General features: G+C 37.8%; 1 pseudogene; it reads left to right on the forward strand.

The window, feature by feature from the left end:
* Nucleotides 1-542: 542 nt before the first annotated feature.
* LOC144243570 (dnaJ homolog subfamily A member 1-like) lies at nt 543-1,957 on the forward strand (annotated as a pseudogene).
* Nucleotides 1,958-25,723: the final 23,766 nt, after the last annotated feature.

Below are 25,723 nucleotides of genomic sequence, written 5' to 3' on the forward strand. Positions count from 1 at the left end.
TGACACACAATATTATGTTAGTTTCAGGTGTACAGCACTGTGATTAGACAATTCTATACATCATGCTGTGCTCACCCTAAGTGATGCCGACCATCTGTCACCATACAGCACTGTTATAATGCCACTGACGACTTTCCCTATTCTTTGCCTTTTATCCTCATGACTTATTCATTCCATAACTGGAAGCCCATATCTCCCACTCCCTTTTACCCATCTTGCCCATGCTCTCCAGCAGCCATCAGTTTGTTCTCTGTATTCATAGATCTGATTCTGCTTTTTGTTTCTTTGTTCATTCATTTGCTTTTTTAGCTTCCACATATGACTGAAATCATATGGTATTTGTCTTTCTTGGTCTGACTTATTTCACTTAGCATTATACACTCTTTGTCCATCTATGTTGGCTCAAATGGTACAATCTCATGCAGAACTTTCCAGAACGCTTGGTGAGAAGAGGAGGAGCCACAGCTACCAAATCTGTGGCCAGTAATGTGCTCCTTCCTGCTCCCCCACACCTACCCTAGCCCGCTCACCAGCTGTAGAAAATGGTGAAAGAAACTACTTACTATGATGTTTTGGGAGTCAAACCAAATGCCACCCAGGAAGAATTGAAAAAGGCTTAAGGAAACTAGCTTTCAAGTACCACCCTGAAAGAGTCCAAATGAAGGAGAGAAGTTTAAACAGATTTCTCAAGTTTATGCAGTGCTCTCTGGTGCAAAGAAAAGGGAATTATATGATAAAGAAAGACAACAGGCAATTAAAGGTGGAGTGGGTGGTGGTTTTGACTCCCCCATGAACATCTTTGATGTGTTTTTTGGAGGAGGAGAGTAGGAAAGATGCAGAGAGAAAGGAGAGGTAAAAATGTTGTGTATCAGGGGTGCCTGGGTTGCTTAGTCCGTTAGGCATCTGACTTTGGCTCAGGTCATGATCTCATGGTTCATGAGTTCAAACTGCCGCACTGGGTTCTGTGTAGACAACTCAAAGCTTGGAGCCCGTTTCAGATTCTATTTCTCCCACTCTCTCTGTCTGGACCTCCCCCACTCACTTTCCCTCTCTCTCTCAAAATAAATAAACATTAAAACAATTTTTTTTATGTTGTGCATCAGCTCTCTGTAGCCTTAGAAGATTTATATAATGATGCAATAAGAAAACTAGGTCTGCAAAAGAATGTGATTTGTGACAAATGTGAAGGCCAAGGTGGTAAGAAAGGAGTGGTTGAATGTTGTACCAATTGCCAAGGTACTGGAGTGCAAATAAGAATTCATCAGACAGGATCTGGAATGGTTCAGCATATTTAATCTGTGTGCATGGAGTACTGGGGCCATGGGGAATGGTTCAGTCCTAAAGATAGATGTAAAAGATGCAATGGAGGGAAGAGAGTTCAGGAAAACAAGATTCTAGAAGTTCATATTGACAAAGGCATGAAAGATGGCCAGAAGATAATATTCCATGGCACAGGAGACTAAGAACTAGGACTGGAACCAGGAGATACTATCATTGTTTTACATCAGTTGGGCCATGCTGTTTTTACTTGGTGAGGAGAGGATTTTCTCTTGTGTAAGGACATACAGCTGGTTGAAGTACTCGAAAAAGCCAGTATCTACTCTGGACGAGAGAGCCATTGTCATCACCTCTCATTCAAGTCAGATCGTGAAACATGGACATATTAAGTGTGCTAAATGAAGATATGCCAATTTATTGTAGACCATATGAAAAGGGTCTCCTAATCATCAAATTTAAGGTAAACTTTACTGAGAATGCCTTTCTCTCTCCTGATAAACTCATTTTGCTGGAAAAACTTCCCCCTGAGACAAAGGAAGTAGAAGAGACTGATGAAATGGACCAGGTAGAACTGGTGGACTTTGATCCAAATTGGGAAAGATGGCACCATTATAATGGAGAATCATATGAAGATGATGAACATCTTCCTGTGGGTGGTGTTCAGTGTCAGGCCTCTTAATGGGGCCTATGAATAACCTGCTGGCATCTTATATGCAATAGTGAATGAGAGAAGGACTATAATTATAGCTCACTGCTTGCTATTGCTTTTGTTTTAATATTCAACAGAATAAACTCAAATATAAAAACTTTGCCTTTTCCATGTATATAAGATGACTTCAGTGTGCAAGATAAGTTTAATACTTGTAAAAACTACTTTAGAAAAAAAAATCTCCCCTTGCATTTTTAGGCCATACCTTGTAACTGATTTCAGCTCTATGTACATAAAATAGTTTAGACTGAAATGCTAGGTGTACGTATTGACTTCAGCGTATGACCCTTCATTGGCAAGCTATGAAGTTAAAATGTGTTTAATTGGCAATCAGAAAAAGAACTTAATTTGTAGAGAAGTGTTGGTCTGTAGTTCTATTAAGTGAGATTCATTGTAATGCTTCTGCATTTATTCTATTGCCTCAACTGTTACTTGAAAGTGACAATTTGACCTATGGCATCAGTGATAGAAAGGATAACTTTCTAAAGAAGAGGTTTATCATAATCTGCTGTTTGAGGGCTTGCACTTATAGAATTGCATTCCTTTCTCCCGTGCCATCTTATATATATATAAGATTATATAACCAGTTCTAATTATNTTCAGAGTAGTGACTATGGGAGCAGAGACTTTTACATGGAGAAGCTAGAATGTATGCTTCAGCTTATATGAATTAAGAAGGTGTTTTTTAGGTATGTTACAAGTTTACTTTAAAACATTTAACTTACTCCCTGAAATAACTGTAATTTAATGTTGGTAGTATAGCAAATTATGATGAATAGCTTTAATTGTATGTTTAAAAGTTATGTTCACAAGCTTAAATTTGGATATCAGAATTAAGCAATTCTTGAACAGTATGAATGTTTCATTAATATACTGATTACAAAAAAGGTACAATCTCATCATTTATAATATTCCTGTGTGTGTGTGTGTGTGTGTGTGTGTGTGTGTACCACATCCTGTGTCCATTCATCTATCCATAGATACTTAAGATGTTTTTATATCTTGGCTACTGTAAATAATGGTGAAATAAACATAGCAATGCATGTATCATTTTGAATTAATGTTTTTGTTTTCTTTGGGTAAATACCCAGTAGTGTAATTACTATATCATATAGTATTTATATTTTTAATATTTTGAGGAAGTTCCATACTGCTTTTCGCAGTGGCTGCACCAATTTACATTTCTCCATATCCTCTCCAACACTTATGTCTTTTTCATTCTAATTATTCTGACAGGTGTAAGATGATGTCTCACTGTGGTTTTGATTTGCATTTCCCTTGTCATTAGTAATGTTGGCTAATCACTAATCATGAATCCCTTTTCAATTTACTGACAAATTTATTGGCCAATGCTAATCACATAAGATAATAGGGCTTCTACTATGGTCATTCCAAGTAAACCCTATTTTCAATATGAACAAGGTAGCACTTCTACCCAAAATTTATATTTGTAGCCTTTCGGTATTAAACCATTGTCAAGATAAATATTATGTCCTCAATCTAACATCTTAGCATGGCAATCAGTTGCAAAGTTAACATTTCGGTGGACCAAAATCAGGGTAATACCTATGGAAACTCTCCACTATCAAGTTGCCTTTTTCTTCTTGATCTCATAAAAATGTTCATGTGAAATATTCATAATTAGGTCAAAATTTCGAGAATTAATAATCATTAGTAATTTTATGTGCCAGACACTACTAATAAACATAGACACATTGGGGCGCCTGGGTGGCTCAGTCGGTTGAGCATCCGACTTTCGCTCAGATCATGATCTCACGGTTTGTGGGTTTGAGCCCCACGTCGGGCTCTGTGCTGACAGCCAGCTCAGAGCCTGGAGCCTGTTTCAGATTCTGTATCTCCTTCTCTCTCTGACCCTCCCCTGCTCAGTCTCTCTCTCTCTCTCTCTCTCAGAAATAAATAAAACATTAAAAACAAACAAATAAATAAATAAATAAAACATTTAAAAAATTTTTTGACACAGACACATCATCTATGTTTGCAAAGTTATTTTTCACAACACTGAGAAAATTAAGTGCCAGATATAATAAGTAAGTTGCCTGTAGTCACTGTCTGTAATGTGAAAGACAATAGCCAGGACTTGGCCTCTGGTCTCTGGAGCTGCAAAGCTGGCACTCATCAATACAATGCTATCAAGAGCCCCCAGAATATGTTATTTTAATGCTACTCAACTCAATGATCCCAGTCTTTAGAATATCTAGATTTTTTTTAATGGCTTCATGGGGCATATGGGTGACTCAATCAGTTAAGCATCTGACTCTTGAATTCAGCTCAGGTCATGATCCCAGGGTAGTGGCATTGAGCCAAACATCAGGCTCTGAAGTGAGTGTGGAATCTGCTTAAGTTTTTTTTCTCTCTCTCTCCCCTTCCCCTGAGCTCTCTCTCTCTCAGATTAAAAAAAACTATTAAAATGGTTTCACATAATTTTTAAGTCAGTGGCTATAACACGCAAATATATAATTTAAAAATACTAAATGATCCTACACAAAATTTCTTTGGAACAGAAAAGTATACATATATATTACTAATAAAAAAGTACTTCAAAGAAAAGATATAAAAAGAATAATTCTGAGATTTTTAAACTCATTCATAAAAATACTCTGGGCTTGTACTCAGGACTGAGAATACCAAGGTGTCGAAGACAATATTATTGTCCTCAAGGAGACTGTGGTCTGGGTGAGAAAGAGATAATTAAGTAGTTGTAACATGATATCACAGTAAACAGCCAAATCAAACAGGAAATCTTTGGTTTGTTTTAAAGAAGCCTTTGGAAAACTGTGTTGAGTTTGTCATTGCCACTAAGTCCTGGAGCTCTAGGGAGGGAAAACTGTGGTGTCACACACCAGCCCAATTCCAAGAGCTTTTCTCATGTGTTCTTTCACACAAGATCAGAAGGTCCCTGTGGATTTTTCTTGAATCCCAAATCTCTAGCATAAGAAGAATAGATGAGCATTTTTAAACTAAAAATTATATGCCAGACACTACTAGCAGCTTCCATATCCCTTTGAATGGAAGATTTTTTTAAAAAGCTTTCATCAGTAGGAGAAATTAATGGGAGAATGAAGTGTGTGTGTGTGTGTGTGTGTGTGTGTGTGTGTGTGTGCCCTACATGCTAAGGCCATTGGTATGAACACAGAAGACATAAAAATAGCCACTGCATTGCCTAATTTCCTTCTAACCAAAAAGCCACTTTACTGATGAAGAAGTAGTTTAGGGAAGTGAAGTGTCTTGCTGAAAGTCTCTCCTCTTAAACTTAGAAGAGTCTTTTTAACTTCAGAACACTCATTCCTGTCTGACACACTATATAGCAAATAGCCGTGGGTAGATCACTGTAGAACTTTAAACAATAAATAAATATGCACAAACGGCCATCATCAAAACAGGCTTTCACTCCCATGAAACTACTCTGGGGAGCCTGTCCTAAAATCACCCACCCACCCCATCCATCCATAGGAAAAATAAAGCTCCAACAACAAGCCCAGCCCCCTCTAAGCACACATAATCACTGGATTACAATTCTCCTCACATAGGCACATGCAAAGAAAGGCCTTTCGAATGGAGCAAATAATCCATTAAAATACTCAATTAAAGCCATTTCCAGAATGTACAAGAATGTGATTTAGGTCACACACATGCTGTCAGAACTACGGGTTGAATCTCATCAATCAATGAAGCAGAAGAAAATAAGATTGAAACCAGTTGTTTGGCTTCATGTAGCTGAAACAACTGTGCGATTAACTAAATTTTTCTCTTTCTAACTGGTTGTCATGGTATTGTACAGATAGAATCTTAGAATGAGCCTGCAGACAACAACAAATTTGTGACATTTTGCCTTGACCCTTATATTGCAATTATATTAGGGCTGTCATTCTCAGATGACACAGAACCACAATACAGTGTCTTAGAACTCTCTGAAATTTGGGGATGGGAAAGCCACGGAGTCAGGAGGAGACCATGTTTTTAATCATTTGAAAAGATGATTTTATTATTTTCAAATACTGTATGCATTCAAAACTCAAGTATATATGAGTATGAGAAATAAATTCAATTAAGACAATGAAAAAATGGTAAAGACCTGCACTGCATAGTAATATATCAAAAATACACTGTTCTTTCAGTTTACAAACATGAATTGCTTTACATTGGGATAAAGGCACTTTGACTCAGTGAGAACTGCAGTCATGATGATAGTGATTAATGTTTTTTGGGCCTTTAGAACATACCAGAAGTTTTATATGTACTTTCTCATTAAACCACAACCATTTAAGATGGGGTCTAAGATGACTCCAATTTTACTAATGAAGAAACTAAGCTCAAGGAGAGTAAGTACTTTGCCCATGATCACAGAGCTGGCAAGGTGTGGACCTCCTGCCTTGAGACTCCATGGCCTAAGCCTCAACCCCACCCTGAATAGCCTCTGAATACACACATTCCAAACTACAAGATATCCAAAGATTATTCCCTCAGTTATATTTCTTATCCACCCCTTATTTCCAATCTCACTGAGACCAGAGGGTCCCTTTCAAATGAAGAATCAATGTTCACTGAAGTATTATTTACAATAGCCAAGATATGAAAGCAACCCAAGTGTCCATTGATAGATGAATGGATAAAGATGTGGAATACATATGCAATGCAATATTACTCAGCCATAAAAAGAGAACAAAATCTTTCCACTTGTGATCTAGAGAGTATTATGCTAAGTGAAATATGTCAGAGAAAGAAAAATACCATATGATTTCACTTACACTTGGAATCTAAAACAAAACAAACAAAACAAAACAAATGAACAAACAAAACAAAAGAGAAACAGACACAGAAACACAGGAAACAAGCTGTTGGTTGGTAGAGAGGGGAGGAGTTAGGAGTAGGGGAAATCGGTGAAGGGTATTAAGAGGTATAAATTTCCAGTTATAAAATAAATAAGTCATGGAGAAGCAATGTACACCAATAGGGAATAGAGTCAATAATATTGTAATAACTTCGTATGGTTACAGATGCTAACTAGACTTATCATGGGGATCACATCCAAATGTATAAAAATATCAGATCACTATGATATATACCTGAAACTAATAGAATAGTGTATGTCAATCATACATCAATAAAAAAAGAATCAATGAATGATGAGTAGTTATCAATTTTGAAAAGTAAAAACAAATCTTGGAATCTACAATGAGTAACTGAAACACCCAACTCAAAATAAAGACATTTTTATTTCAGCAATAACATTCAGGGTTTTAATCCACTTCCACCAAATTTTTTAATTAAAAGGTTTTTTTATTTGAGAGAAAGAGTGCATGTGAGTGGGGGAGAGGAGAAGAGAGAGACAGAGAGAGAATCACAAGCAGTCTCCACACCCAGCATGGAGCTCAAAGGGGACTTGATCCCACAACCCTGGGATCATGACCTGAGCTGAAATCAAGAGGTGGATGCTCCACTGACTGAGCCACCCAGGTGCCCTCACTTCCACCATTTTTAAGAGATTTATTTCTTCTCGGTTTGCTAGAACTATTAAAATGAAGACTTTAAAACAAGGAATAATGATTCTTCTCTAAGCCAAAGAAATTAGTGCTCTTAGAATCCACATCCAATCTGACATTTCTATAACATATTCTGGCTAGTGCCTGGAGATGTGCATAGTGGTTATGGACATTTCTCTTCAGTCTCATTTCCCAGACACTGCAGAGGGAAGATGGCAGGTAAGTCATGTTTGCTAGTGTTCTAGAGATGCAAATAGATACTAAAAGTGAGTTAAGTCAGCGAACGTTTTGCAGCACAGGGGCTCTGTATTATTTGTCCCTAGAGGTTCAAAAGTGGGAGATAGACAAAGTAGGCACCATATCTCAGTGGGCAGAAGCAACAACCCATTATCTTAGAACACAGTTTCTAATGTTCATGACTTAAAAATAAAAGGAAAAGGGCAATAATTTTTCCTCTATAATGGATTTGATAGATCACAACTCTGCTTTCCCCTCCCCACTTTATTATTAAGGATTATTAAGAAGAAAGTCAATATGAATATGCAGCAGAGTTGTGTCCTGCTTTCTCTTTTTGGCTAACTGGTCTTGGCTCCTAATTCCCAGCAGCATCAATTAACAATGCATAATTTTAATCAAATGCTTGAAAGTACAGAATTGCAGCTGTAAAAATTAATTGTCTTGAGCTGATTTCCTGTAGACACCGTTAATCAATATTATGCCATCTTACAAGCAGCTGCTAGCCTTCTTCCCAGTGATTTGAGAGAAAAAGGAATGTGAATAAGGTGGCCACGTGCTCTTCAGGTGTATAGGTGACATTTGAATTTTTAACATTTTGGAATGTAAAATCTGGGAAGGAAAAATATAATTTTGTTTCTTAAGCTAAAGCTGAAGTTCTTAAGAAGATTTCAATGTGATTTAGATTAAATGATTTAATTAAACAAGATATGAATGAAGATTTCCTGTTACAATGGTACCTAAAATGTGATCAATGGTTTGATGTCAAACTCTGGAAATTATACCCATTTATGTCAAAGAACATTACATATTATCATTTGGTGTGTTCGGAAATGAAATGATGCAGTTTATATCACAGAGAGTGTTTGCAAATCTCTAGGTCAGCATGAATATTTGAAAAGAACTTTCACTTTAGAGTAACAGGAGTCCAGGCCCAGCTCTGCCACCTCTTATACCTTGAGTATGACAATGTAGAAATTAACATTTCCTCTCTTGTAGTCAAAGTTTCCTCATCTTTAATAGGAGGAAGTGAGGAAGGAATCTCTAAAGATCTAGTTCTAAAGTTCCTTGATTTAAAAGTAAAAGGCTTGGAGGAATCACACAAAGATTGAAAACCACAAATATTCTTTCTTTTTTTTTTACAAATAGTTTATTGTCAAATTAGTTTCCACATAACACCCAGTGCTCATCCCCACAAGTGCCCCTCTCTGTGCCCATTCCCCCTTCCCCTCCCATATCCATCAGTCCTCAGTTTTTGTCAGCATTCAAGAGTCTCTCATGGTTTGCCTCTCTTCCTTTTCCCCACCATTTCCTCCCTTCTTCTCCCCCTTGTTCCTCAGTTAAGTTCCTCCTAATCCTCCTATACGTGCAAACATATGATATTTGTCCTTCTCTGCCTGACTTATTTCGCTCAGCATAACACCCTCAAGGTCCAGAAAACCACAAATATTCTTTAACAAATGTTGAATGTCTGGGCATGCTAGTTCTCTAGGCTGGTAGTTACAGTCCAATTCTGCAGCCATGAAGCCCACGTGATATCAAGCACTTGAGATGTGCTGTGTCAAATACACATCAGATTACAACGACTTAGTATGAAAAAAAGAGAATCCAAAATACACAATAATTTTATATTAATTATATATGGATATGATAATATTTTGGATATTTGGGTTAAGTAAACTATGTTATCAAGATTAATTTTACTCCTCCCTTGTTCTTGTTTTTAATGTGGCTACAAGAATGTGTTAGGTTGCTTACGTGGCTTGCATTCTGTTTGTAGACAGCACTGGCCTAGGTCTTGGCAGCTTAGCAGTAAGCGAAACAGACAAGTCCCCACCCTTTAGGAACTTGTACTCTAATGGAGGCAGGAAATAATAAACAAGCATAATTAATTTTAAATAACAGTGCTATGAAGATAACAAAACAGAAAATTGTGCCTAAATATATATTTTTTTAGATAGAGTGGTCAGGAAAGATCTTTAAACCAAGGAGACATGTCATCTAAGACCTAAATGGTAAGTCATGGGAACCTGACACAGATCTGTGAGAAGAATGGTCCAGGAAGAGGGCACAGCAAGCCCAAAAATCCTGAAGTGGAAGCAGACGTGGGTTGTTTATTTTTACTGCACTTTGAAACACATTTATAACACAACTTTTATCAAAAGTACTATTCAGGAATGGATATATCTGGCACCAAGTATTGTTTCAGGAGCTATCACATACATCATCCCATTTCATCTTCTCAATGACTCTCTCTCTCTATAAATCTGAAACACAGTGTCCATGGCACAGGTGAAGAAACTAAAGCTCAGACACTGTGAGGGGCCTGCTCAAGGATGTCCAACGCGGAAGAGAGAGTGGGGACAGAAGTCCCCTCTTCACATCTCAAATCCAAGGCTCTTTGTAGTGTCCTCTGTCATCTTCACTCAAAGTGCACAGCATACACAAAAATGATTTCCCAGCAGAGCTGTGATGTCTCTGCCATTCTTTTCTAGCTGTTATTTATTGCTCAGTGGCTCACAGAAGGAGGAATGAGTTTGGAAATATGCAATCACCACCATCAAGTATTTGACAAACATCAAGTTCGCCCTCAGGCAGCACAGTTACTAAACAACATTGTTCATTTTTAGAAAGGAAGGAAAAAACTCTTAATCCCTTTCCCCCACTCCTCTCTTCCTCTTAATTACTGAACATTCATCTTACTCATTACTTTTGTTAGTGGCTTAGCAAGTATTTTTGTTTGTGGTTCAGATGACCTCAGAGAGACAGCTGTATAGTGCAGATCTAGGAGTTTGAGAGACCTGGGTCTATCCACTACACCACTTAAAGGCTGTATGATCTTGCTTGAACAATACAATCTTGACATGAAGTCTCAGTTTCTTTATTTAAAAAATTGGCATAAAAATACCTGCTGAGAGGGTTGTGAACATAAAATTATGGTATCTGCAGCAAGTACCCATCCCAGAAGCTAAAGGCAGCCCCTCAGTGAATGCTGTACAATTATAGGTGGGACCACACTTTAAAAGAGGCTTCACCACACTCTTGTCCTGTAAAGCTGAGGAATAGGGAGTTTGGGCCTACTAAAATCCTTGAGCATCCATTGGTTAAATGAAGATGACCATTTTTCCTTTATTCTGCAATATAACTGATATGTTTCTACAAATTAGAATATCCTCACACTGGGTGCCAGTCAAATCTATTCTCCATCATTTACCATTGGGGCAATGGCAAAATTAGGAACCATTCTTGAGTCACTAAACCCTTTTATTGTGACTAAAGAATAATTTGGAATTCCTAAATAGTTTTAGGAACTGAAACTTCCCCAAGTATAATCATCAACTAAAGCAACTTCTGAAAGATTTCTTTGAGATTCTAAAGGGAATGCCCCAATGCTTTCAAATAGCAGTAGCTTCAGCTTTTGTACTGCAGCTCTTTTTCCAAAAACAGAGCACACAGCTTCAAGGTCTCCAGTGATGTCCCCTTCAAGCTATGATGCAAACAACTAAGCCTGGCTCCTGGGAAAGTATTCCCTGCTTCTCAAGGATCTCGACCCAAGCAATTAGAGGAGAGGTCTGTGAACCATGAAATTATTGGGGGTGGGAGTGGGCAGGAAAGGGCATGGAGTTATAACCTCAAATATTTGTATACCTATATACTGACGAAACACAAACACTATTCTCTACTTGGTACTGACTGTGTTTCTGGAAATTTGTACTAGCTATAGCAATAACCAACAAAATCCAATGGTTTCAGGGTGAGAGGATATTTACTTTCTTGTCTAATTGTGTGAGTTGTCCAAATGAGCATATTTTTCTCTGTGAGGGAAGTGTATGAACTTGTTCAGTCCCAAAGACACCCACTCCATTCAAAATGCCTGATGCAACCTTCTGTTCATCTACCAAACCACTTATGTTATTTCTTTTCAATTCTAAATCACAGTATGTCAATTACCCACATATGGCTTTCCATAACCATTCCACACTTTTCTATAAGCACTGAATTGGAGATAAGATTTAGGAGGGACTAAGAGGTAGTTTATTTGTTTGCAGTGAAAAGGGGAGGAGAGTCCTTTAACATCAAGAGCAATCCTAAGAGATGCTGTGGAAAAGGACCCTACCTCCCCACCACTCCATGCCTTTGTCTCATCATCATGGGGGTTGAATTGTGTAGACTATTCATAAGCTTCAAGAAAGCCTTTGTGTCTCCTTCCATGATTACTGCTCTGTCCCCTTTTATAGAGGCCTCAGAATGGAAGTAAGAGGCAGTTGTCCCAACTCCTTCTTTCTGGAGCTCTGCAAACTCGCATGTGGAGAATCCTTAAGCATTATTTTAGCTCCTATGCACAGATCTAGACATCCATACTAGGAATGTACACCAGGGGTGCCTGAGTGACTTAATCGGTTAAGTATCCAAGTCTTCATTTCTGCTCAGATCATGATCTAATGGGTTTGTGAGATTGAGCCTCACATCAATCTCATTATCCATGCTATCAGCAAGCACAGAGCTTACTTGGGATTCACTCCTCTCTCCCTGCCCTTCCCCTACTTGTTTACTCCCTCCTTCTCCCTCTATCTCTCTTAAAATAAACAAACAAACAAACAAACAAATTAAAAAAACAAGAAAGTACACCAAAGACCTAGGACCAATATGGACCAATATATCCTTAGTATAAACTTTTGTCAGAGAGGTTTCTGGGAGTGTGTTGGAAGACCCATTTGCTTCTCCACAGAGATCTGTTTCATGCTAAGGAATCATACAAATACAGTTCACTCATATTTTGGCCTTATATTCTAGGTAGAACACCTAACCTAAACTTGCAGTTTTCAGCTTGTGACTTCCATTTCTTTCTTTTGGAAGGCAGTTGCTCTTCCAGCTTTCGTGTCTATCTTCTCTGTTTCCCATTTCTTCTTATACCTCAATATGATTAGTCCCCAAGCTCAGAGGTATGATTATGAGGTCATTTACCTACAATATTCTATCAGAGTTATCCCCAGAAAGGTGAAGATCTGGGACACATAGGAAGTGCTCAATAGACTTAATGGTGTAGACCATTAACCCTCACAGTCTGGAGGCCAGTCAACTATGAGTTTCCTCCACCTTCCAACTTTATATCCAAGTAAAATACCTTCAGATGATTTTCAGGAGATCCAAAAAGGGACAGAAGGCAAAATACAATTTATAACCAGAAAGAATCATCTTGTCAAACCTCACCATAATTTTACTGAGAAGAAAATGAAGCACAGATTGATGATGACTTGTCCAATGATGCTATGTTTATAAGGCCAGAGCTTAGGAACATACCCCACATCTCATGACTTCCAGGCTAATGTTCTTTTCCACTATCCAATTTACCAACCCCAGGAATAGCTCTGACTCTTATCCTAAGACTATCCTCCAGCTGTCCATAACAAAAATTTGGAAGACTCAGCATTGTGAACTGAAAGGACCTTTGGTGTGAGAACTGGGGTCAAGTTCATCTATGTGTAAGTTCCCAGGAAATTAACAGCCACCTCTCAGAGCCCTTATTTTCTCATTGGTCAAGTGGGAATAATACCTGCCTTTAGTGCCTGTCTGCATTGTTGTAAAAAATAAAGGATCCAGGGAATGTGAAATTGCTGTGAAAAGTGTTAAGTGTTAATAATCTTCCAATTCAACTGAACTAATAGGCAGAACACTGGATGCCTGAGAGGAACAGATACAACACTTGCTAAAAGCCCCCACATCATAACAGATCTGGAACTAAAGCAGAACCTCTTTCCAGCAGCTCTCGAATGGGAGGAAAACCAGGAAGGTAAAGAAAAAGGAAACAAAATCCTATACTATCGTGGTGTTATAGATGACCAACTGCCCTGGTTGTCAGGATGTTAGCATTGAAAGTCCCATGTCCTGGAAACCCCTCAGTCTCAGGCACACTAGGATAGTTTGTCACCCTAAAATGTAATACTTTTTAAAAATCTAAAATATGAATCACATTACATTCACTTACAGGAAACTGAAAATGTTTCAGTTAAATTTTTTTCAGTAGCCAGCTGTGAATTTTACATTAACCCTCTTCAGGAAGGTCAGAAATGTGAGGCAAACCTAGGTAAAGGCTTTAAAACATATTTTTCTACCTCTGATGGACAATGGTTTATCGCTCTCCTTACAGAACACTGTACACAGCAGAAAAACAACAAGATAAAATGGGTGAGTAGAAAACATCAAAAAAAATAATTTTATAACTCTTCTGCTCTATCCAGCCAATGAGTGCCTTGCAACCTACCTGTCTGCGTGCAAAAGTTAAGAAACTTGTCAAAAAGATGGTTCAAGATGGCAGCAGAAGAAGATCCTGAACTCGCCTCTTCCCAGGGACATAAAACAATCTACAAAGGGTTGGATAGGAAGGTTGGAGAGGCAGAGATGTAATCTCACCAAAAACCTTACCCCTAGCACAGCAACCCACAATCAGGAGGAATCTCACAAATGCAGACCTCCCTGAGGAGTGAGGGGTATGTGCCCCACAACAGGCCCCCCAATCCTTGGGACCTACAACAGAGAGAAAAGCCCCCAAAAGCCCAGCCTTTGAAAACCAATGGGGCTTACATCCAGGAGATGTCATAGGGCTGTAGCAAACAGAGATTCCTCTTTCACAGGGACACACACAGACTCACTCTCCCCAGGACCATCACAAAATCAGCAGTCTGAAAAGCATCTAGACCATATGTAAAGGCAATTCATTTGCTATCTTAAACATCTGCCAGGGGCAAGAATCTGTTGGGACTCTCTCTGGGGACAGAGGTACTGGCAGGCACTCCTTTGAAATTCTGTCTCTACCTAGCTAGTACTAGTACTGGAGGCTACCATTTTTCACTCTCCCTCTAACCTGTTAGAGCTGGGGGTACATACCTCACCCTGTGCCACAGGCCCACAAAAGCCACCCTGCAAGTGCCCCACTCTTGCACTGATCTGACAGAGCTGCCAAAACTAGTGGGCGTTAGCAACCTACAAGGGACGCCCTTGAGTTCCCGGCTCTGATGGCCACTGGGGACTTTATTTCTGGGTCTGACAGGTCTGAAACTATCAGAAAGATGGTTCTTAACAGAGTATCACCCCCAGGGCACCACATAGACAAAAGACTAAAATACGCCCTTAGTCTTTCTGTGATAAAAACCTATTTACTTGTCCTACAGTGTCAGCCTGGTGGCAGACTTCAGTTTCATATGTGGTGCCTGAGTGGCTCAGTTGGTTAAGTGTCCAACTTCAGCTCAGGTCATGATCTCATGGTTTGAGGGTTCAAGCCCCATATGGGGCTCTGTGCTGACAGTTTAGAACCTGGAGCCTGCTTTGGATTCTGTGTCTCCCTCTTTCTCTGTCTCTCCCCTGTTAACACTTTGTCTCTCTCTCTCTCGAAAATAAATAATAAACATTAATGAAATTTTAAATAATAATATGCATCTAGAGGTTATGGACGTGCTCTCAGGGAACACAAGCTAGGGAATACTATTTTTATGTTCTCCTTAGGCATCACTAGACCTCACTGGTACTTCCCAGAAAGGAATTCATATACTCATCAGGAACCATGACTTTTGCAATTGTCACCAAGAGGATACCTCTAGATCATGTGGTCTAAAGATCTAGAAGGGTTTATAACTGTGGTCCCACAAGACTATATGTATTTGTACACCTTATAAGCTGCTGCCTGAGGGATTAACTTCCAATCAGCTTGAAACTAGGTGCTGACTGAGATCCCTTCATCTGGAATATTGACAGGTCTTGAAACACCTTCAACAACTGGGACCTGTCAATAATAATTTAGGCTCCTTAGACAGTCACAAAGGTTCAAGAGACAACTAAGAGCTATGGCAAGGTTCAATGATGAGGTTCATCTCCTACACAAGGTCGCTCCTTCAAGACTGGGAGAGATAGCTGTTTCACCTAATAACATAGAAAGAAACACAGAAAAATGAAGAAATAGAAAACTATGTTTCAAATAAAAGAACTAGGGAAAATCTCAGGAGAAAAACAAAACAAAACAAAACCATAAAAAAGCCTTAAATGAAATGGAGATAAGTAATCTACCTGATAAAAAGTTCAAAGTAACGGTCATAAAGATATTCACTGAACTTGAGAGAAAAAAGTTGGATGCTTAACGGACTGAGCCATCCAGGTGCTCCTCAGCAGATTTCTCATCAGAACTTTACAGAGTAGAAGGGAGTCATATAATATATTGAAAGTACTGAAGTGTAAAAAAAAAAAAACTATGAATACTTTACCAGACAAGATTAACATTCAGGATTAAAGAAGAAAGATTTAACAGATAAGCAAAAGCTGAAGGAGTTAATCACCATGAAACCAGCCCTACAAGAAATGTTAAAGGGACCTTAAACTGAAAAGAAAGGGCATCAACTACTAACAAGAAAAACATAGAAAAGTAAAAATCTTACTGGAAAAAGTAAATATATACTAATGATAGTAGATTAAATCACTTAAAAAGCTACTATGAAGATTTAAATAAAAGTAACTACAGATATAATAATGAGTTACTGAATACACAAAATAGAAAGATGTAAAATATGATATCAAAAACATAAAATGAAAAAAATAATAAAAATAAATAAATAATTAAAATGGAGCAGGTAGTAAAAATGTAGAATTTTAGAATGCATCCAGGGTGCCTGGGAAGCTCAGTCAGTTAAGTGTCTGGCTTCGACTCAGGTCATGATATCATGGTTTATGCGTCCAAGCCCTGTGTTGGGCTCTGTGCTGACAGCTCAGAGCCTGGAACCTGCTTAAGATTTTGTGTCTCCCTCTCTCTCTGCCCCTCCCCTGCTTGCACTCTCTGTCTCTCAAAAATAAATAAACATTAAGAAACAATTTTTAAAAAGTGCATCCAAACTTAAAGTGCTATCAACTTAAAATAGATTATTATGTACAAAGATGATAAATGTGAACACAAAACAAAACTTATAGTAAACACACAAAACAGTAATAAATCTAAGCCAAATACTTAAAAAGTCATTAAACCACAAAGGAAAACATAAGAGAAGAAGAAAGGAACTACAAAATAGTCATTAAAATATTAACAAAATGACAATAAGCACATACCTGTCAATAATTATTTCAAATGTAAATGGACTAAATTCTCCAATCAAATGGATTTAAAAAAATGAATGGATAAAAAAGAGACCCATGTATATGCTTCATACAAGAGACTCACTTTAGATATGAGGACACATGGACTGAAATTGAAGGGGTGGAAAAAGATGTTCCATGCAAATCAAAACCTGAAGATGCTGGGGTATATATCCTTATATCAGACAAAATTGGCTTTAAAACAAAGGCTATAAAAAGAAACAAAATGGACATTATATTATGATAAAGCAGTCAATCCAAAATAAAACATAACATTTATAAATACTTATGTATACAATATAGGACCACCTAAATATATAAAGTAAATATTGACAGAGCTAAAGGGGGGAATTGACAGCAATACAATAATGGTAGAGGGCTTTACCACCTCATTTACATCAATGGATCATCCAGACAGAAAATCAATAAGAAAACATCAGCCTTAAACCATATGTTAGGCCAGATGGACTTAATAGCTATGTACAGAACATTCTATCCAAAAGCAGAGAACACATTGTTCTCAAGTGGAGAAGGAACATTCTCTAGGATAGATCATATGTTAAGCAACAAAAAAAGTTTCAAAATAAATTTTAAAAGATTAAAATCCTATCATACGTCTTTCCCAACCACAATAGTATGAAACAAGAAATTAATTACAAAAAGAAAATTGGAAAAAGTACAACTATATAAAGACTAAACAATATGCTAGAAAACAACCAATGGGTCAACAAAGAAATCAAAGGAGAAATAAAAAAAATACCTTCAGACAAATTAAAATAGAAATGCACCATACCAATATATTTGGGATACAACAAAAGCAGTTCTTAGAGGCTTATGGCAACACAGGTCTACCTAAAGAAACAAAAAAATCTCAATAAGAAATCAAACTTTATACCTAAAAAGGAAAAAATAAAGCACAAAGTTTGTGGAAGGAAGTAAATTATAAAGATTAAGGTGAAAATAAAAGTAAGTTATAAAGATTAAGGTGAAAATAAATAAGACAAAACTTAGAAAGGCAATAGGGAAAAAAACCAGTGAAACCAAGATCTGGTTCTTTGAAAAGATAACAAAATTCACAAAATTTTAGCCTAATTAAAAAATAGAGAGGACTCAACTAAACAAAATCAGAAATGAAAGGAAAGCTACAACAAATACAAATACAAAGATTATAAGAGACCATTATGAACAATTACATACCAACAAATTAGACAACCTAGAAGAAATAGATAAATTCTAAAATTTTTAAATGTTTATATTTATTTCTGAGAGAGAGAGAGAGAGCACGAGAAGGAGAAGAAGAGGGTCAGAAAGAGAGGGAGACACAGAATCTGAAACAGGATCCAGGCTCTGAGCTAGCTGTCAGCACACAGCCTGACACGGGGCTTGAACTCACGAACCGTGAAATCATGACCTGAGCCGAAGTCAGATGCTTAACTGACTGAACCATCCAGGCGCCTCAGAAATAGATAAATTCTAGAGACACAATCTTCTAAAATCAATTCATGAAGAAAGAGAAAATCTAAATAGACCAATTTCTAGGGAACACTTGCAAACTAATTGCATGAGACCAGCATACCTTGATACCAAAATCATATAAGAACACCACATATACATAAAAAGGTTATAGGCTAATATCTCTGATGAACATAGATGCAAAAATCCTCAACAAATATTAGCAAGCCAAATTCAACAATACATTAAAAGGATCATACATCATCATCAAGGAAGATTTATTTCAGGAATGCAAGGATGATTCAACATCTGCAAATCAATCAACATCATAACCCACAATAACAAAATGAAGAACAAAAATAATATAATCATCTCAAAAGATGTAGAAGAAGCATTGAACAAAATTCAACATTCATTTATGATTAAAAAAATATATCCACAAAGTGGGTATTAATGGAATATACCTCAATCTAATAATGGTCACATATGCCAAGCCCACAGCTCGCTACTTGTATACAAAACAAATATACCCACTCCTGCTACTTTTATTCAAAATAGTATTGGAAGTTCTAGCCAGAGCAATTAGGCAGGAAAAAGAAAGGGAAGGCATCCAAATTGAAAAGGAAGAAGTAAAACTGTCCCTATTTGGAGGCAGCATGATTTTAAATAGAGTTTTAGAGAAAACTCTAAAGACTTGACCCAAAAAACTGTTAGAACAAATAAATTCAGTAAAATTGCAGGGTACAAGATAACTGTATAAAATTCTGTCGCATTTTTATATACTAAAAATGAACTTCAGAAAGAGATAGTAAGAAAATAAACCTATTTACAATTGTATCAAAAAGAATAAAAAAATGAGGCACCTGGTGGCTCAGTTGGTTAAGCATCTGACTTCGGTTCAGGTCATGATTTTGTGGTTTGTGAATTCGAACCCTGCATCGGGCTCTGTGCTGACAACTCAGAGACTAGAGGCTGCTTCGGATTCTGTGTCCCTTTCCCTCTCTGTACTCCCCCTCTCAAAAATTAAAAAAAAAAAAAAAAAACCAACTAGGAAAAACTTAACCAAGGAAGTGAAAGACCTGTGTGCTGAAAACTATAATACATTTATGAAAAAAACTGGAGATGACAGAAATAAATGGAAACATATTCCATGCTCATCAATTGGAGGGATTGATATCGTTAAAACGCCCATATTACCCGGCGGTCTACAGATTCAATGCAATCCTTATCAAAATTCCAGTGACAATTTTTACAGAAAACAACAAATAATCCTAAAATTGGTAAGAAACCACAAAAGATCTCAGTGAGCCAAAGGAATCTTGAGAAAAAAGAGCAAAAGCTGAAGACATCATGTCCCCTATTTCCAAATACATTACAAACCTATAGCGACCAAAACGGTATGGTACTGGCATAAAAACAGACACACAGATCAATGAAACAAAGCCAGAAATAAACCCACACTCACACAATAAATTAACTTATGACATTCAAGGAAAGAATAGTCTCTTCAATTAACGGTGTTGGGAAAAAAATTAAATGGAATGCAAAGGAATGAAACTGGACCACTATTTTACACCATATATAAAAATTTACTCCAAATGGATTAAAGACTTGAATGTAAGACCTAAAAACCATAAAACTGCTAGAATAAAACTTAGGTGATAAGCTACACTCTTGGTGATGATTTTTTTAACTTGATTCCAGAGGCAAGGGACCCTTATGTTCATTGCAGCATTATTTACAAGAGCCAAGATATAGAAATAACCTAATATCCATGGATGGATGGATGAAAAAAGAAAATGTGAGGGGTGTGTGTGTGTGTGTGTGTGTGTGTGTGTCTGTTGGAATGCTACTCAGCCATAAAAAAGAATAAAATCTTGCCATTTGAGACATGAATGGGCCTTAAGGATAATATGCTAAATGAAATAAATCATACAGAGAAAGGCAAACACTGTGTTATTGCACTTCTATGTGGAATCTGAAAATCAAAATAAACAAAACAAGATTAAACTCATAGATGCAAAGAACAGATTTGTGGTTGCCAGACAGGACAGAGTTTGAAAGGTGGGTGAAATGGTTGAAAGAGATGGAAATACAATCTTCCAGTTATAAAATAAATAAGTCATGGAGATTTAACGTACAGCATGTTGACTATAGTAAATAATATTGTAATGCATATTTGAAGGTTACTAAGAATAGATCCTGAAAATTCTCATCATAAGAAAAAAGGACAGATACCATATGTTTGCACATATAGGAGGATTAGGAGGAACTTAATGGAGGACCATGGGGGAGAAGAAGAGGAAAAATAGTGGGGGAGAAGGAGGGAGGCAAACAATGAGAGACTCTTGAATGCTGAGATCAAGCTGAGGGCTGATGGGGGTGGGGGGGGTGATGGGCATGGGGGAGGGCACTTGTGAGGATGAGCACTGGGTGTTATATGGAAACCAACTTGACAATAAACTATTAAAAAAAGAAAAAAGAAAAAAGATTTATAACTCTGTATGGTGATATATGGTAACAAAACTTATGTGGTGATATTTTGCAATATTGTAGATTATTATGTTGTACACTCCAAACTAATATAATGTTATATGTCAAGCAGCCTCTTTAACAGATGGTGTTGGGAGAACTGGACAGCAACATGCAGAAGAATGAAACTAGATCATTTTCTCACACCATACACAAAAATAAACTCAAAATGGATAANTAAAAATAAAAATAAAATATACCAGGCAGCTAAAAATAAAAAAGTTATATGTCATGTATATTTTGATTCAAAAAAGAAATTTTTGAAGTTTTCAAAAAGAAGTTTATGAAAGCTTAGTGTCCAATATGTTATTTTATCTTACATTTGCCCCCGTTTTTCTAAAAACTACTGAGAAATGCAGTCACTGGTTCCTGACAGCATGGACTATCTCTAATATCTATATCTATTTTTTAAAAGTGCACTTTTAAAATGCAGGACACTAAAAGGCATTGTTTCAATTCGATTTATTCCGGTTGGCTTTTCTGGCCAAGGCCCTTAGAGTGTGTGTTCTCTTGGCCAAGACTGGAAAAAATGTCATCATCAGTATTCTAAACTATTCATCCCAAGTTCTGAATCAGGATCATGCAGTCGGCTTGAATATACACCAATTCTGAAATCTATTCTGAAGAAGCAATTTGCAGTGGGCAGAATAAGTTCTTTAGGACTGTGTGCAGAAAGCATACCAAGATAAATGAAAGGCTTTGGAAAACTTCTGGCACACAACCACATTCAGAGTTTTCACCAAAATATTTATTCTGGTGCCTCTTTTTTTTTTTTCATTTCTTAAATGTTTTATTTAGTTTTGAGAGAGAGACAGAGCATGAGTGAGGGAGGAGTAGAGAGAGAAGAAGACACAGAATCCGAACCAGTTTCCAGGCTCAAGCTGTTAGCACAGAGCCCAATGCAGGGCTCAAATTCGTGAACGGCAAGATCATGACCTGAGCCGAAGTTGGATACTCAACTGACTGAGCCACCTCGGAGCCCCTGGTACCTCCATTTCTTTAGGGCAGATTTTTTAACACATGGCTTCAAGACATTTTCTCTATCTTTCTGCGGCCTTCACCATCTTGTATTCCAGTTTTGCAAGTGAAAATGATGGGTGGTTTATTCCCCTTAAAATATAAGGAAAATCAGAAAATAAAATACACTAACACAGCAACACTCTTAAAGGACTTATATAAAAACCTTGCAATGAACTCTATTGACATACAACGTACAGCAAGCCCCTATATTTTGCCCAGCATTATTCTTTCCACAATCCTTTTAGATCACATACAATTATGCCCACATAGAGCTAAAAATAGTTTTAAATTCTGATGAGGTATAAAAGCAAGATAAAATGACAGGCATAGTACACTTAGTAAAATAATCAATAGTACCTCATACATCTGTACTTTCAAATCTCCTTGAGAAGAATGATCTATATATACCAGAGTGGATTATTGGCTGGGGAGAATATTAGAAGGCCCACTTTACCCATGATGAATTCAAAAAGACCGTAAGAACATTTGTCTTTCAAAATAAATCCAGTAAACTATACACTACACATTCCATCATCAGGCATACATTTATGATGTGCCTTGAAAAAAGGGTGTTCTGTTATATTTTAATTTTTAAATATCTTAGCTATGGTTTATTTCTCCATGTGAAATCCACATGTGCTTTCTGGGCCTGTGTATATATGCAACCTCATATTAACAGCACTTATGAGAGTACTTTCTATGTACAAAATTCTAAAAATTTTATAAATGTAAACTTAATTAATATTAAGAACAGTAGGTACAATTCTTAGCCTTGTTATGAAGATGAAGAAACTGAGCACAGAGAGTCTAGGGGACTTTTCCAAAGTCACAGAGTTAGTAGGCACTGGAATCACAATTGAAACCCAGACAGTTTGGCCATGATCTTCACCACTGCCTCTTCAGGCCATACCATTTGCTGTCCATACTAGAGACATCTGTTGTTTTCTGGTCCCTCACAGTTTCTTGTCAGCCTCAGTGCCTTTGACATGTTCTCTTTGCTCACAGAATTCTCCCCTGCTCTCATCTTCTCACCATTTCCCTCTAAGCCTAAATGGCATATACTTAGGAGGCCTTCCCTGTGCCCCCTCTAAAGTTAAGTATCGCTTTTCCATCCTTCTCTCTTTCTGTTCCTTGTTAATATCTCTCTACCATTCATTGCAATTTATGATTAGTTTCTTTCCTGTTTCTGTCATACAGCCCCACTAGAACATTCTCCCCATGAAAGGACTGCTTATCTTGATCACTGTTGTTTCCTCAGTACGAAGCACCGTAACTGCCTCATAGTCAAAATCAATAAATATTTGCTGAATAAATGAATATTTAAAAACTGTCTGCATAATCTGAACTAATCACTTAACTGGGACAACTTTGAGGCTAACTTGAAGCTATGTCCAGGTGCAGGCTTAAGAAAGGAGATTCTGGGTCAGGGTTATTTAGAGAGCTTCTAGCATAGTCCATGAATATGGGTCCAATCTCAACACTTTTTAGACATCTGACTTCCTGCAAATGGTGAGGGTCCTATAACTGCACAGCACCTTGCATCAACGGCCAAATGCTGCGTGGACTTACACTGAACAACTGGTAAATTCAAATCTAGAAGTAAGATGCTTGGCTAGAGGGGATCCTATCTGCAGCCCCTGGTTTCTTGTGCTGCCTACAGATATATGATTTTGCAGTAGAGTCTAAGTTTTATATAAAGCCTACCTAAAAGTGTGGTTTTTATAATGGCAAGCAGGTATTTCTGTCAACCTCAGAATGATGGTAAAACTAGAAATTCTCACTTTTCCGAAGTATTGCTACATAATTCTCTTATCTGAGCTTCCAAACTGAATTGCCACTAGTCTGGAGTTTCATTGGGCAGAAAGTACTACTTGCAATCACCAGTGTTACAGGCCTTGCCTGAGATCAGAGGTCCCTTTCCCTGGTCTTCATTCCAGCACCCTGAAGAGGAGACGATTTTGACTGCGGGATCTGTTTGCTCTCACAGCACCCTGCAAAGCCATGCCATCTCTCTGCCTGGGCAAAAGTCAGTCCAGCCCAAAACATCACTGATTAACAAGTGACCACAGCAGTTAGAGTAATGGCTGTAAACAGGTAAGATGTCCAAACTGCATAATTTAAAGAGAATTGAGTAAAGGAATTGTTTACAAAATTAAGATTAGGGTCTATGGAACCAAAAAAAGAAAAAAGAAAGAAAAAGAAACAGATGTAGTACAGTTCTCTAGGACTAGCAATAGTGGGTGCTATTAGTGCCCCTGGATAAAAGGGCAAGAGTATCCAGTGGTTCCCAGATCCAGATTCCAGAACGACTAGCTGTGGAAGCAGGTATCTGGAGTGTGCTGTCTGACAAGGAGTTGTGGCCTTCAAAGGGAGCCGACAGCCCGTGGCAGCTGTGGCAAGAAGGAAGCAGGGAAATAAATAACCCAACCTACTCCTACTAACACCAACCACTGATCCAACCTAACTGGGATCCAAATTTCTGAGAAGTCATGAGATCAAATAATGTGACCACAAGAATATCCCCCCAACACCTGGTTATACCATATAGCATCACAGAGAAGTGGTTCTTCACAGTACAGACTTTGAAAAATGCTGGAAAAATGACTTCTGTTGTCTCTTCCAGCTCTAGCATTCTATGACTCTGACTAGTAATGAGTGGGAAGGCATACGACGTGTGCATCTAAAAGCCAAGTAATGGCACTGTCACCTTGTGTTAACCAATGTTACTTGCAGATTTATAGCCAGCCCCAGGATTCCATTCGGTATGGAGTCCTTGGTCCTTGGCCACAGGATTAACAACTGGTGGGGAGGAGGTGTCTTTTTGGATAAAATATCTGAAATTCATCCAAATTTCTTTTTTAAATGAGGCTGGAGGTTACTGAGAATTCACAAGAACCTATTAATTGCCTTCCCAAAATCATGATTGTGACAAGGAGTTCATACCAGATGCTCCTAAATATAATGAGACTAATTTGTAAATGTTCCCCATAATGCACTGACTCTGAAGGAGCTCGCTGTCAGGGGAAAGTTTCTTCTGACCTCAGTTAATGACCTCCTTACATTGTGAAGCATGAAGATTGATAGATCTTGTAATTTTATCCCTGTTAATTTAACTGCAGATGCTATTCTTGGGCAACTTGGTGATCACAAGATCTGAAATATTGATAAGAGTCTATAGGATGGCAGTAAAGAAATAGTGGTTTTTAACAGACTGTGAAGGAACTTACAGCTTGTTAAAGAAAACTGGCTGAAGCTCAAAAATGCATGGGAAACTGACAGAGTGGGAAGCATTTAAGACAGAGTCAAGAAAGTAAACCATAAAATTTATATTTATGAAGCCAGCAATGCCAAATGAGCAACAGGAACCAATGTGGCTGAGTGTGGAAGAGAAGACATATACACCAGCAGAGAAGCAAGGAATATTAGAAAAATAAAAATACACATGTATACTGTAATATTTAACCACCTTACATTTGCAACTAAGAACTGTGGAAAATACCCATGACTTTGTGGCTTTGCCTGGGATGGGGATGGACGGCCCAGCAACCAAGCCATCCCAGCACCTGGGAAGGGTCTTTACTGGTGATCCCTATTTGTCTCCTGTACCCCGCTTCCCTATTCTGCCCCCATGCTGGCTCCTGGGACATCTGTATATCAGAACTCCCAGTTGCTGGGTTAGGAAATTCAATTGCATGACCCACAGGACTGTATAAGATAACAGCCTTTGTGAGAAGAAGGCCTCAGAGTAGAAGAAAGATGCTTTTTGTGCAGAATACATTTATTTCAGGCATTGCCATGTGATGTTGTTGTTTTGTCCAAGCTGTAACCCACCCCTAACAAACAGGGGAATTATAATGCCCAGGAAAGGGGAAAAATTGTTCATAAT

The sequence above is a fragment of the Crocuta crocuta genome, unplaced genomic scaffold (assembly GCF_008692635.1).
Source record: "Crocuta crocuta isolate KB4526 unplaced genomic scaffold, BGI_CrCroc_1.0 scaffold167, whole genome shotgun sequence".
In the NCBI taxonomy this organism is placed as follows: Eukaryota; Metazoa; Chordata; class Mammalia; order Carnivora; family Hyaenidae; genus Crocuta; species Crocuta crocuta.